This window comes from Marmota flaviventris, chromosome 4 (assembly GCF_047511675.1).
Source record: "Marmota flaviventris isolate mMarFla1 chromosome 4, mMarFla1.hap1, whole genome shotgun sequence".
NCBI classification, from domain to species: Eukaryota; Metazoa; Chordata; class Mammalia; order Rodentia; family Sciuridae; genus Marmota; species Marmota flaviventris.
In genome coordinates this window covers 56,301,745-56,315,266 of record NC_092501.1, presented here as the reverse complement: position 1 = coordinate 56,315,266, position 13,522 = coordinate 56,301,745, and the positions used below count along the sequence as shown (strand labels likewise).

The window sequence follows — 13,522 nt, the reverse complement described above, 5'->3', positions numbered from 1 at the left end:
TAAATCAAAGGCATTCCTGTATATCAGCGACAAATCCTCTGAAATGGAAATGAGGACAACCACTCCATTCACAATATCTTCAAAAAAAATAAAATACTTGGGAATCAACCTAACAAAAGAGGTGAAAGACTTATACAATGAAAACTACAGAACCCTAAAGAGAGAAAGAGAAGAAGATCTTAGAAGATGTAAAAATATACCCTGTTCATGGATAGGCAGAACATCATCAAAATGGTGATATTACCAAAAGCTCTCTATAGGTTTAATGCAATGCCAATCAAAATCCCAATGGCATTTCTTGTAGAAATAGAGAAAGCAATCATGAAATTCATATGGAAAAATAAAAGACCCAGAATAGCAAAAACAATGCTAAGCAGGAAGTGTGAATCAGGCGGTATAGCGATACCAGACTTCAAACTATACTACAGAGCAATAGTAACAAAAACAGCATGGTACTGGTACCAAAACAGGCGGGTGGACCAATGGTACAGAATAGAGGACACAGAAACCAATCCACAAAACTACAACTATCTTATATTTGATAAAGGGGCTAAAAGCATGCAATGGAGGAAGGATAGCATCTTCAACAAATGGTGCTGGGAAAACTGGAAATCCATATGCAACAAAATGAAACTGAAACCCTTTCTCTCACCGTGCACAAAAGTTAATTCAAAATGGATCAAGGAGCTTGATATCAAATCAGAGACACGCCGTCTGATAGAAGAAAAAGTTGGCTACGATCTACATACTGTGGGGTCGGGCTCCAAATTCCTCAATAGGACACCCATAGCACAAAAGTTAATAACTAGAATCAACAAATGGGACTTACTCAAACTAAAAAGTTTTTTCTCAGCAAAAGAAACAATAAGAGAGTTAAATAGGGAGCCTACACCCTGGGAACAAATCTTTACTCCTCACACTTCAGATAGAGCCCTAATATCCAGAGTATACAAAGAACTCAAAAAATTAGACAATAAGATAACAAATAACCCAATCAACAAATGGGACAAGGACCTGAACAGACACTTCTCAGAGGAGGACATACAATCAATCAACAAGTACATGAAAAAATGCTCACCATCTCTAGCAGTCAGAGAAATGCAAATCAAAACCACCCTAAGATACCATCTCACTCCAGTAAGATTGGCAGCCATTATGAAGTCAAACAACAACAAGTGCTGGCGAGGATGTGGGGAAAAGGGTACACTTGTACATTGCTGGTGGGACTGCAAATTGGTGCAGCCAATTTGGAAAGCAGTATGGAGATTTCTTGGAAAGCTGGGAATGGACCCACCATTTGACCCAGCTATTCCCCTTCTCGGTCTATTCCCTAAAGACCTAAAAAGAGCATGCTACAGGGACACAGCTACATCGATGTTCATAGCAGCACAATTCACAATAGCAAGACTGTGGAACCATCCTAGATGCCCTTCAATAGACGAATGGATAAAAAAAATGTGGCATTTATACACAATGGAGTATTACTCTGCATTAAAAAATGACAAAATCATAGAATTTGCAGGGAAATGGATGGCATTAGAGCAGATTATGCTAAGTGAAGCTAGCCAATCCCTAAAAAACAAATGCCAAATGTCTTCTTTGATATAAGGAGAGTAACTAAGAACAGAGTAGGGTCGAAGAGCATGAGAAGAAGATTAACATTAAACAGGGATGAGAGGTGGGAGGGAAAGGGAGAGAGAAGGGAAATTGCATGGAAATGGAAGGAGACCCTCAGGGTTATACAAAAGTACATGCAAGAGGAAGTGAGTGGAAAGGGAAAAACAATACAAGGGGGACAAATGAATGACAGTAGAGGGGGCAGAGAGAGAAGAGGGGAGGGGAGGGGAGGGGAGGGGGGATAGTAGAGGATAGGAAAGGCAGCAGAACACAACAGACACTAGTATGGCAATATGTAAATTAATGGATGTGAAACTGATGTGATTCTGCAATCTGTATATGGGGTAAAAATGGGAGTTCATAACCCGCTTGAATCAAAGTGTGAAATATGATATATCAAGAACTATGTAATGTTTTGAACAACCAACAATAAAAAATTTTTTAAAAAAGTACCTATCACATAGGCATGCTTTCTAAACAAACATTTTCCAAATCTTCTGAGAATTTACTATAATTTTATTTTTTATCAGATGATGAATTATGAATTTGACAACTGAAAACCAGTAGTAAAATGAAGTCTATGTTTTTTTAAGTTTGTTCATATTTATATAATTGATATATTTAACATGTAAATAAGATTTAAACATATATGAAAAACATCTAAATCAAACAATCAATAAATGGTGAAATTAAAAAAAAAAACAAAGAAGGTCTTCATGGAATATAAAGGGGCCAATTCATCAATAGGATGTAACAATTACAAATATATATATATATTCATCAGCAAGGTACCCAAATATCTGAAGCAAATATTAATAGACATGAAGATAAACATAGATTACAATAAAATTATGGAACTTTATATCTCACTTTCAGCAATAGAAGGATCATTCATACAGAATATCAATAAGAAAATATTGGACTCAACTATACCTTAGACCAAATTGATCTAACGGTCATATATAGAATGTTTCATCCAAGAGCACCATAATATAGATTTTTATCAAGCACAAACAGAAAAAAGTATTAACAAATTGAAGAAGTAACAAATGCATAAAGTAATTTTCTGACCACATTGTTATAAAACTAGAAATCACTTATGGAGTCATTTCAAAAAAAATTATACATGTATGAAATTAAACATGCTCTCAAATAACAAATAGATCAGTGAAGAAATTAAAAGAGAAATTTAAAAGTATCTTAAGACAAATAAAATCAGAGTAGATTATACCAAAACTTTTGGGCTGCAACAAAAGCAGTTGTAAGAGGCAAGTTTGCAATAACAAACACCTGCAAGAAAAAGAAGAAAGGCCCCAAATAAACAACCTAGTGTTATGCCCAAAGGAACTAGAAAAAGGATAACAAACTAAGTCCCTAAAGTCATCAAAAGAAAGGAAATGATGAAAATCAGAACAAAAACTAAATGAAATTGAGATTAAGAAAACAATGGAAAATGTCAACAAAACTGAGTGTGTCTTTCTGTTTTTGAAAAGAAACAAACCTTAGAAAGTTTTAGCTAGATTAATAACAACAAAGAAGAAAGGCTTAAATAAAATTACAAATGAAAGAGGATACATTATAACTGACCAAAGAATTATAAAGGATAATAACAGATTACTACAAAAAAAAAAAAAAAACACTGCACAACAATAAATACAAGAGCCTAGGAGAAATGCATAAATTCCTAGACACATACAATCCAAGAATAAATCATGAAAAAAATAGAAAACCTGAACAAATCAATAACTAATAAGGAAATTGAATCAGCAGCAAAAGGTCTTCCATCAAAGAACAGCCCAACACCTAATGACCTTACTGCTGAATTATACCAAACAGTCTAAGGAGAATCAACACCAGTCTTTCTTTTCAATTTTTAGGAAGAATTTGAGAAAGAATACTTCCAAATTGAATACATGAGGCGAGCATTACCCTGATATCAAAACCCTATGAGAACACTATGAGAAAAGGAAATTAAGTGAATATCTCTGATGAAAATGGATGCAAAAATCCTCAACAAAATATTAGCAAATCAAATCCAGCACTGAAAAGAATAAATTACCAATGAGATTTATCCATGGGACACAAAGGTAGTTCAACATACCCAAATCTAAATATGTGACACATCATGTTAGCAGAATTAGAAACAAAACCACATCATTATCTCAATAGACTAAGAAAAAGTTCTTGTCAAAATTTCATAACCTGTTATGATAAAATCGCTCAACAAATAAGGTATAAAGTAAATATACCTCAGCACAAAAATAATAAAGTCTATATATGAAAAATCCATAGCTCATATAGTACTACAAGTTAGAGCAAATAAGTAGGAGAAACAAATGAAAAGTCATCCAAACTTGAAAGGAAAAAATTACATTGTCACTATTTGCAGATACTATAATCATATTAAATAAACCTAAGTTTCACCCCCCTCAAAAAAAAACTGTTAAAACTAACAAATGAATTCAGTAAACTTTCAGGGGACAAAAATCAACATTCAAAAATCAGTAGTATTTCTATATACTAATAACAAATTATTTGAAAAAGAAATCAAGAAAACTGCGCAATTTGTGATACTGCAAAAAAATAATAAAATACTTAGGGATAAATTTAACCAGGGAGATAAGAGGACTGTACAATATAAACTATTAAAAATGATGAAATAAACTGAATAAGAAAAAAATGGAAATCTATCCTGTGTTTGCAAATTTTTGAAGAACTGTTTTTTTATAATGTTGGTGTACCCCAAAATGATCTATAGACTCAATGTAATCACTATTAAAATTTGAACTGCACTGTGATAATCAGCTTTTCATCCCTATGAACTTATAGAAAAAGAACTACTTAGAGAAGAAAAGCTTTATTTTGGCTTAGGGTTTCAGATATTCAGCCCATGGTCAATAGGCTCCAAGGCAGAAATATGGTGGAAGGGAATGGTGAAAGAAAGCTCTGCAGCTCATGACAGCCAAGAAACAGAGAAAATCAGGAAAGATCCAGGGACAGATATATTCCTCCAGGTTATGATTCTAGACCCACTTCCTCTAGCCATGACCATCCCCATCATCTGCCTATAGTTTTCATCACTTCCCAGAAATCAATTCAAATAAATAGTCTGTCAAATGGATTAACCCACTGATGAGTTCAGAGCTTGTACTAATCTAATCAATTCACCTCTGAACATTGCTGTGTTGTCTATCACATGAGCTTCTGGGAGGACTTTCATATCTAAACCATAATAGTTACTTTTTACAGAAATGGAAAAAAATCCTGAAGTTTTCATGGAGCTACAGAAGACTCTGAATAACAAAAGTGAACTTAAGCAAAAATATTAAAGCTGGAGGCATCACTCTCCCTGACTTCAAAATATATTGCATAGCTATAGTAATCAAAACAGCATGATACAGGCATAAAAACTACATATAAATCAATGTTAGAGAATAGAGAGACCTTAAATAAATCCATGCATTCATTCTCAACTGATTTTTGACCACGTGCCAAAGATGCACAATGGATAAACAACAGTTTCAATAATAAATGGTGTTGAGAAAACTATATATCAACATGCTGAAGAATGAAAATAGACCACTATGTTATACAAACACAAAGTATGGATTAAAGATTTAAATCTTGTAAGGCCTGAAACTATAAAATTACTATAAGAAAACAAAGGGAAGAGTCCTATGTCACAACAATGATTCTTTACATAAGACTCCAAAAGCATAGACAACAAAAGCAAAATTAGATAAATGAAATTACATAAAACTAAAGCTTCTCCCCAGTCAAGGAACAATTGAAAAAGTGAAAATACAAACTACAGAATGGTGAAAATACTTGCAAAGCATGTGTATAATATAAGGTTAATATGCAAAATATAAAAGCAACTAAAATAACTCAATATAAAACAAATAACCCATTAAAATGAGTAAAGAATCTGGATAGACTTTCTGAAGGAAAACATATAAATGGCCAATAGGTATATTAAGGAAAGCTTACTATTACAACAATTATTAGAAAAATATAAATTAAACTACAATGAGATATCACATCACTTCTATGAAGAAAATGAAAGATAAGTATTAGCAAGTATATGGAGAAACAGGAACCCCTACACACTGTCAGTGGTAATATAAAATGTTCAGTCATTATGGAAAACAGCATGGAAACTTCTCAAAAATGAAAAGTAGAACTACCATATGAACCAACAATCCCGTATCTGGATATATCTCCAAATGGTATGAAACCAATATGTCAAAGACATATCTATAGTCTCATGTTTATGTAGCATTATTCATAAATTCCAAGGTATAGAATCAACATAAATATCCATTATCATATAAACAGATAAAAAGATGTAATATAAATTCACATAGAAGTACTATGTGGCCTTAAAAAAGGAGTTTTGTCATTTGAAACAACAGAATGAATCTAGATAACATCATGTTAAGTGAAATAAGGTAGGTACAGAAAGACAAATACCATGTATTCTCACAAAATAGTTGAATTCATAGAGGCAGAGTAAAATGGTGAATACCAGTGGCTGAAGTGAAGAGTAGAGATATAGGTTAAAGGATATAAAATTTTAGTTAGAAAGGAGGAATAAGTTCAAAAGATGTATTGTGACAGCATGATGACTATAGTTACCAATATGTTTCATATTCTAGAAAAATACTAAGAGGGTAGATTAAGTATATGAGGTAACACATAAGTTACTTTGCTTGATTTAAGTGTTTCATTGTATCTGTATTTTAAAACATTATGTTGTATATGATAACTATATACATTTTTGTTGTTTTTACAATTTTCCAAATTAATTACAAATTAATTTTTAAATATAAAAAATATTACCTCCTTAAAGACCTTTGCAAAGCTAATTAAAAAGATTTGTCCCACTTATGTTTCTTAAGCATAACCTGTATACAATTTAACACTAAGCCTTAACAGATTTTTTTATGAACGAATGTGTGATTACCTTAGTTCTAATGAAGATCATATATGAGAAAAAAGTGGAGATGCTAAAAGGAAGAAAAAAGATAATCATTAAAATATATCGATGGGGCTGGGATTGTGTGTGGCTCAGCGGTAGAGAGCTCACCTAGCACGGGCAGGACCCAGGTTCAATTCTCAGCACCACATAAAAATAAAGGCATTGTGTTGTGTCCATCTACAAAAAAGATTCTCTCTCTAATATATATATATATATCGAGTGCCTGGTATGGAAGCAGGGCAGATGGAGGAATTCACCACAGGAGTGAAAATCTCAGTATAATAGGATAATAGGCAGAAAGGAATAAAGTATCAGCATAGACGCAATATCATCAGAGGTTTTGTGATAGGATAAGGAGGCAAATCTTTTTAGTAGCTTCGATTTTCTCAGGAAAATAGGAGAGGTCTAATAGTGAAGAAGGAATGGAAGGATCAAGGTTTGAGAGGGCATAATTGGTTTGAAGAACTTCAGCATCTAAGGAAAAGAAATGATTGGAAATTATCGAAGAATTGCCAAAGAGCTTTGAAGCCCCATTACCCTTCTTACGTTAGAAAGATATGTGCATAATTTGGGGGGCAGTGAGAGATGGTAGAAGGTATGTAAAAGCTATACAAGTATCACTAACTTTAGTCTCTATTCTTTCCAACAGAATGCTGGAACATTGAGGATGCAACACCTAAAACAAAGATGATGTAGCCCATATCTGCCATTGGAATAGTAGAAGTGATAGCAATCGAAACGTATGTTGAGTACTTATTGAATTTATAGAGTGTTTTCCATGAATTCCAGTACAAATGTAGTTAGGTACTGTCATTGTTTTCAATAATTTGATGAGGAAACTACAGCAAAATGAAGTTGAATGATTTTCCCAATGTCATCCAGCTACAAAGTGACAGTATTTTAAGCAGTGAATCTGATGCATGTTCAGGGGTAAGTGAGCAAGACACAGAGTCCTGAATTTCTGCAGTATGAGGAAGAGTTAATTGAAGATATTTGGACTAAATAAGACAGAGAGCTACAAATAACTATTGTTTCCATAGTTAAATAGTCATCATAGGGAAAAGGAAAAAGACTCCAATATTGTATAGCTTCTAAAACTCACATGCAGAAGCTGAAAGGAAACAGAATTCATCTGGAAATAGTGCCTTCTATAGCCAGGTAAAGTAGAAGGGGCAGCTTCACAAGATAAAGTTTCAGTGACTGAGGAGTATGAGCCCAAGAGAGGGGTATTTGGGAAGGAGTTCAAATGCAGGTGCAGAAAGGACACAGTGGCTCAGTTGAAGTTCAACCCCCAGTCTAATACAAAGGTGGCCTCTCATGTGCATTTTATTAACCCCAAATAAACATTCACTTTTTCATTTTATCCCCAGAGAAAGAATGTTGGCAGATACACAAAGCATTTGGAATATGTTATGACAATATCTGGATATATTACATAAGAATAATGCTATGCAAAGATTGCTAAATGTAGGCTTTGAATTGTTTCAGGGCCTCTAATAATTCAGATAGGGAGGGAAGGAGAGAGAAATGAATCTTACAATTTAACCCCTCCCAAGAGCAAGCAAAATTCTTCTGACAATTCTAAAACAGTTTCCTGCCCAAATTATCCTTTCTGAAGCTTTTAAGAGATAATCTATATTTCCCCTGCACTTCTTCATCCTCTTGTACATTTACACAAAGAGCTCAAACAAGAAATTCTGAAGCTCTTCTCTGAGCAGAGGTCGGTGTTTGGGGTGCAGGGCTGGTTTTAATGAGAAGATTTCTTTGCTTTCTCTCTCCTAAGAGAACAGCACAAGGGAGCTGCATGTTAAGAAGTAAGATGGTCTCTGCCTAGACCTGATGCCAACAGAAGGCCTATGCTATGTTTTATTTGACACTTTTAGCCTTGATTTGGCTTCCAGCTTTATTGAAGAGATTAATATTCTCTACAAGTTTAGAAAGCAAATTTTGAATTTTGATCCAGGCCTGCCCTAGAGAACCTTTCCTTATAAAGCAGATTTTATTGTTCAATATGACAGTAGCTCTACTGTGTTCTTTCTGTGAAGTGTTTTTCGTTTGTGTGTTTGTTTGGAATATTAGGATGCCACAATTAGAAACAATGGTCATGCCAATCTGTGTGGATATATACACTCATATATACAATAAATTCCATAAGGACAACCATGATAGTTTTAAGCAAATGACAAATTCCGAACTCCTTTTTATAGGGTTTCTCTCCTTGATTTTTCTTCTCCAAGATCTCTACTGTTTACAATTTCTCTCAAATCTGATCTTTTACTACCAAGTACTAAAATTGTACACTTTATACTAAACTATTGCATGTATTCTTCTTTATGAACTTTATTTTAGTAATTGAATATATACACATTCATTTGTCAATAACATAACATATGACAATAACAGGCATCACATAATGTATAAAATATCTCCCAAATTTTGCTATCTGATAACCTGATTACTGTTTTGCTTTGTTTTACTTCAAATCATTACAAAATTATCATATGGGAAAGATGTTCATGCAATTTGGACCCAGTCATTAACAATTTAGAGAGGAAAATTGCCCATGGCAACATCACAACTGCAATAGTTACATTTGAGTTCCTGACTTCTTTTTTTGTGTCAATTGTTGGAAGCAAATCCAATCAGGAATTTTGGCAGTGACAAGTTGTAATAAAAAAATGAGGATGGAGACACGTATACTCATTAGGGAGGTTTGTATCTCTTTCATTTACATTGATCTGTTTCAAGAATAGTAGGAGAAGCACGTCAGAGGGGAGGGGGTTGCTTTTAACTTTGATCTTACTCTGATAACTTGTGTGGAAAGCCTGAACCCTGATTTTGAGTTCTGTTTATGTCATTCATTAGCTTATGATAAAATCCTCCCTCCCTCTCCCTCTCCCTCCCTCCCCCCCCCTCTCTCTCGGTAAAATCAGGCACTGAATAAGATATCTAAAATCCCATCCAATTGCAAAATCCATTTTTCATGAGATCCTTTTTTTGATAGACAATTAAGAAAAATAGATAAAAATCTAAGTGAGCTGATAATCAAAATGTGTCCCTAAAAAGCCAGGAAAAATAATTTTTCTTCTTTATTTCTTGAACAACTCAGTAGGTAAATTATTTTGTTTCAGAGTAAATAGATGGGAGAACAGCAATTTTCTGTATTATCATATCTTTTTGGCGAACCCAGTGAGTAGGATGACAGTCAAACATCAGCCTTTGAGGGCTAATGTACCAACTCACCATGGGTAAAAGCTGGAAAAAGAAGTGTTACAATTAGAAGGTAGCTTGGTCAGATGAAGTCTTACCATTTCTGACTTCATTTTCTAATCAGTCACATTCATATATCATGCATTAGTTGGACAAATACTTATTGAATATCTACAATGTACCCAAAACTCAGTTCTAAGAACCTGGGCTTTATTACTGAGTGAGAAAAATTTCCAGCTCTCATGGAACTTGCATTTTTGTTAGACAAAAATAATACTTTGAAAACAAATATATATTTTAATTCCAGGTAGATAAACAATGCTCCAAAAAGTCTTGAAATAGGAGAATAAAATAGGGACTAACTCAGGGTGAAGCTATTTAGGGAGAGAGAAAAGGAATCTTTGAGAAGATAACTTTCCAGCAGATATCTATATGAAGAAGAGAACAACACAAAGATTTCTGAAAGGAGCTTAGGCTTTGTCAGTTTAGTAACTAAGCTCTTTGTTTCCATTACATTGTCTAACTAGTTATTAAAAAAAAGACCTAGGAAGACTTATTAAGTATGTAATTATAAGGAACATTTAATTATATGGAAATTTGGTGCTATGGTTTGATTGTTTGTATCCTCTCAAAATTCATCTGTTGAAATCCTAACTCATGAGGTAATGATGGAGGTGGAGTCTTGGGAGGTGATTAGGTCATGAGAGCAAAGGCTTCATGAATGGGATTAGTGCTTTTTCAAAAGAGGCCCAAAGGATCTTATTTACTCCCATAGATGCATGAGGTCAGAGCTAGAAGGACAATCTATTAATCAGAAAGTAGGCCCACATCAGATACCAAATTTTCCAGTGCCTGATCTTGGCATTCCCTGCATTAAGAATTGTGAAAAATAAAATTATTTTGTTTATAAGTTACCCAGTGTATTGTTATTTTGTTATTTGCAGCCCAAATAGACTTAGACACTATGGATTTAATGAAAATATAGTACTTCCATGAGTAAAAATATTATGGCAAGGGGCTGAAGTTGTGACTCAGCGGCACAGTGTTCGCCTACCATGAGTGAGGCACTGGGTTCAATCCTTAGCACCACATATAAATAAATAAAGGTATTGTGTTGATCTACAACTAAAAAAATATTTTTAAAATATATTATGGCAATAACCTTCCAAGAAAGAACTGAGAATTAACTCATCCACTTCAGTTTCAAGAACCTTCCCTTCTTATTTGCCCATAAAAGCGGTGATTGATCATTGGCTAAAGGAATGGAGAAGGGAGCTTTGCTCTTCATTGGGACACTCTTCATTGGGACCTCAAAGTGTCAGTGTGGTTCTCTGGAATACCAAAACTTTAATACTTTTTAATTATTTTTTGATTCATGAGGTAGCTGGGAGAGCTTAACTTGTTATTAGGCCCCAAATCTCTATTCTAAACTCTAAGAGCAGCTAATATTTTAGGGACAACATGCATGGTGCTATAGTTTTCACAGCTGTACTAGTGAGACAAAGTAAAGGGATAGAGCAATGCAAAAAATCAGTGACCAACAGGCAATCTCAGAAATTGGTGGTTTATTAAAAAGGGACCCAATGAGAAAATATGAATACATATAAAATTATTCTAAATTTAGAATTCAAGCATGTCTTATTTATGAAGTAAGTCATAATCTAGCTTTATGACATTAGCTTTTATTTAGGATAAGAAATAGCCACATGAAGAATTTGCTTCTTTATAAAACAGTTACTGCAGATTTTATAATTTTTGAAATTGCTTATAAGAATAATTCCAACAATAATTTTAGAGTCATAGTGGTTTGGATGATGTAATATAAAATAATAAAAAAATATCATATAGAATTTGGTAAAAATCATAGCTCTGCCTCTTAAAACTTGTATGAACTTGATAAAGTAAACACTGTTGGCCTCAAATCCTTTTTATGAAAAATGGGGAACATAATACCTAAAATGAGAATTAAATGAGATACCATTTTTAATGGACTAAGAATCATGCTTGCCATACACAGTAATTTTTTTTAATACCCATTAAATTTTTTCTCATTGTTTAGGATTTATTTGCTGCAATCATTGTTTTGAGGAGTATCAACTCCTTCAGGTTCATTGTTTTAATCCATGTTAGCATTGTTTTCTAGAAATGGATTAGGACTTTGAAATAATATGATCAATAGCCAGAATAATAGGCAAGAGACCAGTCTTGGCAACTTAGCAAGACTCTAAAGAACTTAAAGAGACGCTGTCTCAAAATAATAAATTAAAAAAGGGCTAGGCATATAACTCAATGGTAACATCCCTCTGTGTTCAATCTCTGAGTACCAAAATGAAAAAGAAAAAATAGAATAATAAAATGTAGCCAAATATAGTACTTAAGGTCCCTGGAAGTAGAGACACCCCAAACTCCTGGGTTTAAATCTAGACTCTGTCCTTAATTTTATGATTTGGTTGCTTTATATCAAATCATAAAATTAGTCTCATTGGTTTAGTCCTCTTTATTTTCTGCTTTATTTGGAACCTGAATGTCCTCCAAAGAGCCATGTGTTAAGAGTTGGTTCCCAGGATGGTACCACTGGGAGGGAGTGGCACCCTTAAAAGGAGGGGCCTTATGGGAGATCCTTAGGTCATTAGGGGTGTGCCCTCAAAGAAGACTATAGGACTTCAACTCCTTCTTCTTTTCTTTTTACTTCCTGATTGAATAGATAAGTAGTTCACTCCCACCATGATAGGCTGCCTCACTATCAGTCAAAACAATGGGGCCAATTTATCATGGATTGGAACTTCTAAAAGCATGAAATAAAATATTATTTTTTTATTTATAATTTAATTATCCCAGGTATTTCATTAAAGTGTTAGAAAGCTGACTAAAATATTTTCTCATTTAACATTCCATTACTACAGAGTTCAGTTCTTGATTTAAACTGCTGTCTAATTACTCTAATTTATTGATAAACAACATTATCACTTTAAATGCAACTCTCAAATTTGTGTCCATAGCCCAAACTCCAGATTTATATTGGACACCTCTTCTTGGCTGTCTAATAGAAACTTAAACAAATCTTGATTGAAATCCAGTTCATGATTTTTCTTAAAAAAGTTTCCTCTTATAAACTGCCTTGTTTTAGTTAGTACTTTTCCAGTTGCTCAGGTAAAAAACTGTGGAGTCAACTGTCCCTCTTTCTTTTAATAGACCACCGTCCATTATCCAAAAATCCTGACAGTTGTACTTTGAAAATATATCTCACATCCAAATACTTTCACTCGCTGTCCTTTCTATTCCAAATCTTAAATATTACTTCCCTCACCTTATTGTTGTCACAGCATTCTATCTGGTATTCCTGTGTACTCAGAAGTTTATTCTTGATTAGCAAAATGATCACTTTAAAAAATAAAGTCAAATAAGGTCACTCACCTACTCAAATCTCCCAAAGTCTTCCTAATTCATATAATGTAAAAACAAAGGTCATTCCTATGGACTACAAAGTGCCAAATGGTATTACCTCCTCCATTTGACCTAATCCTTTCCTCAACTCCTTTTTGCTTACTCCACTCCAAATACCCTATATATTCCTTCAATATACAAGGCATATTTTTCCCTCTAGGCTCTCTGCATTTTCTGTATCTTCTCCCTAAGATGCATTTCCCTCAAATGAAAGATTTCCTTACCTGCTTTAGTTTAGGTTTTTGCTCAAATGTGAGTAAAGTCTTTCTT

The 13,522-nt window shown here is 33.7% G+C and overlaps 1 protein-coding gene across 4 annotated transcripts in view; it reads right to left on the bottom strand.

Annotated features, from left to right (window-relative positions):
• Window positions 1-13,522, bottom strand: part of Ctnna3 (catenin alpha 3) — a 1,728,170-nt gene that overhangs the window by 710,015 nt on the left and 1,004,633 nt on the right. The window lies entirely within an intron of this gene.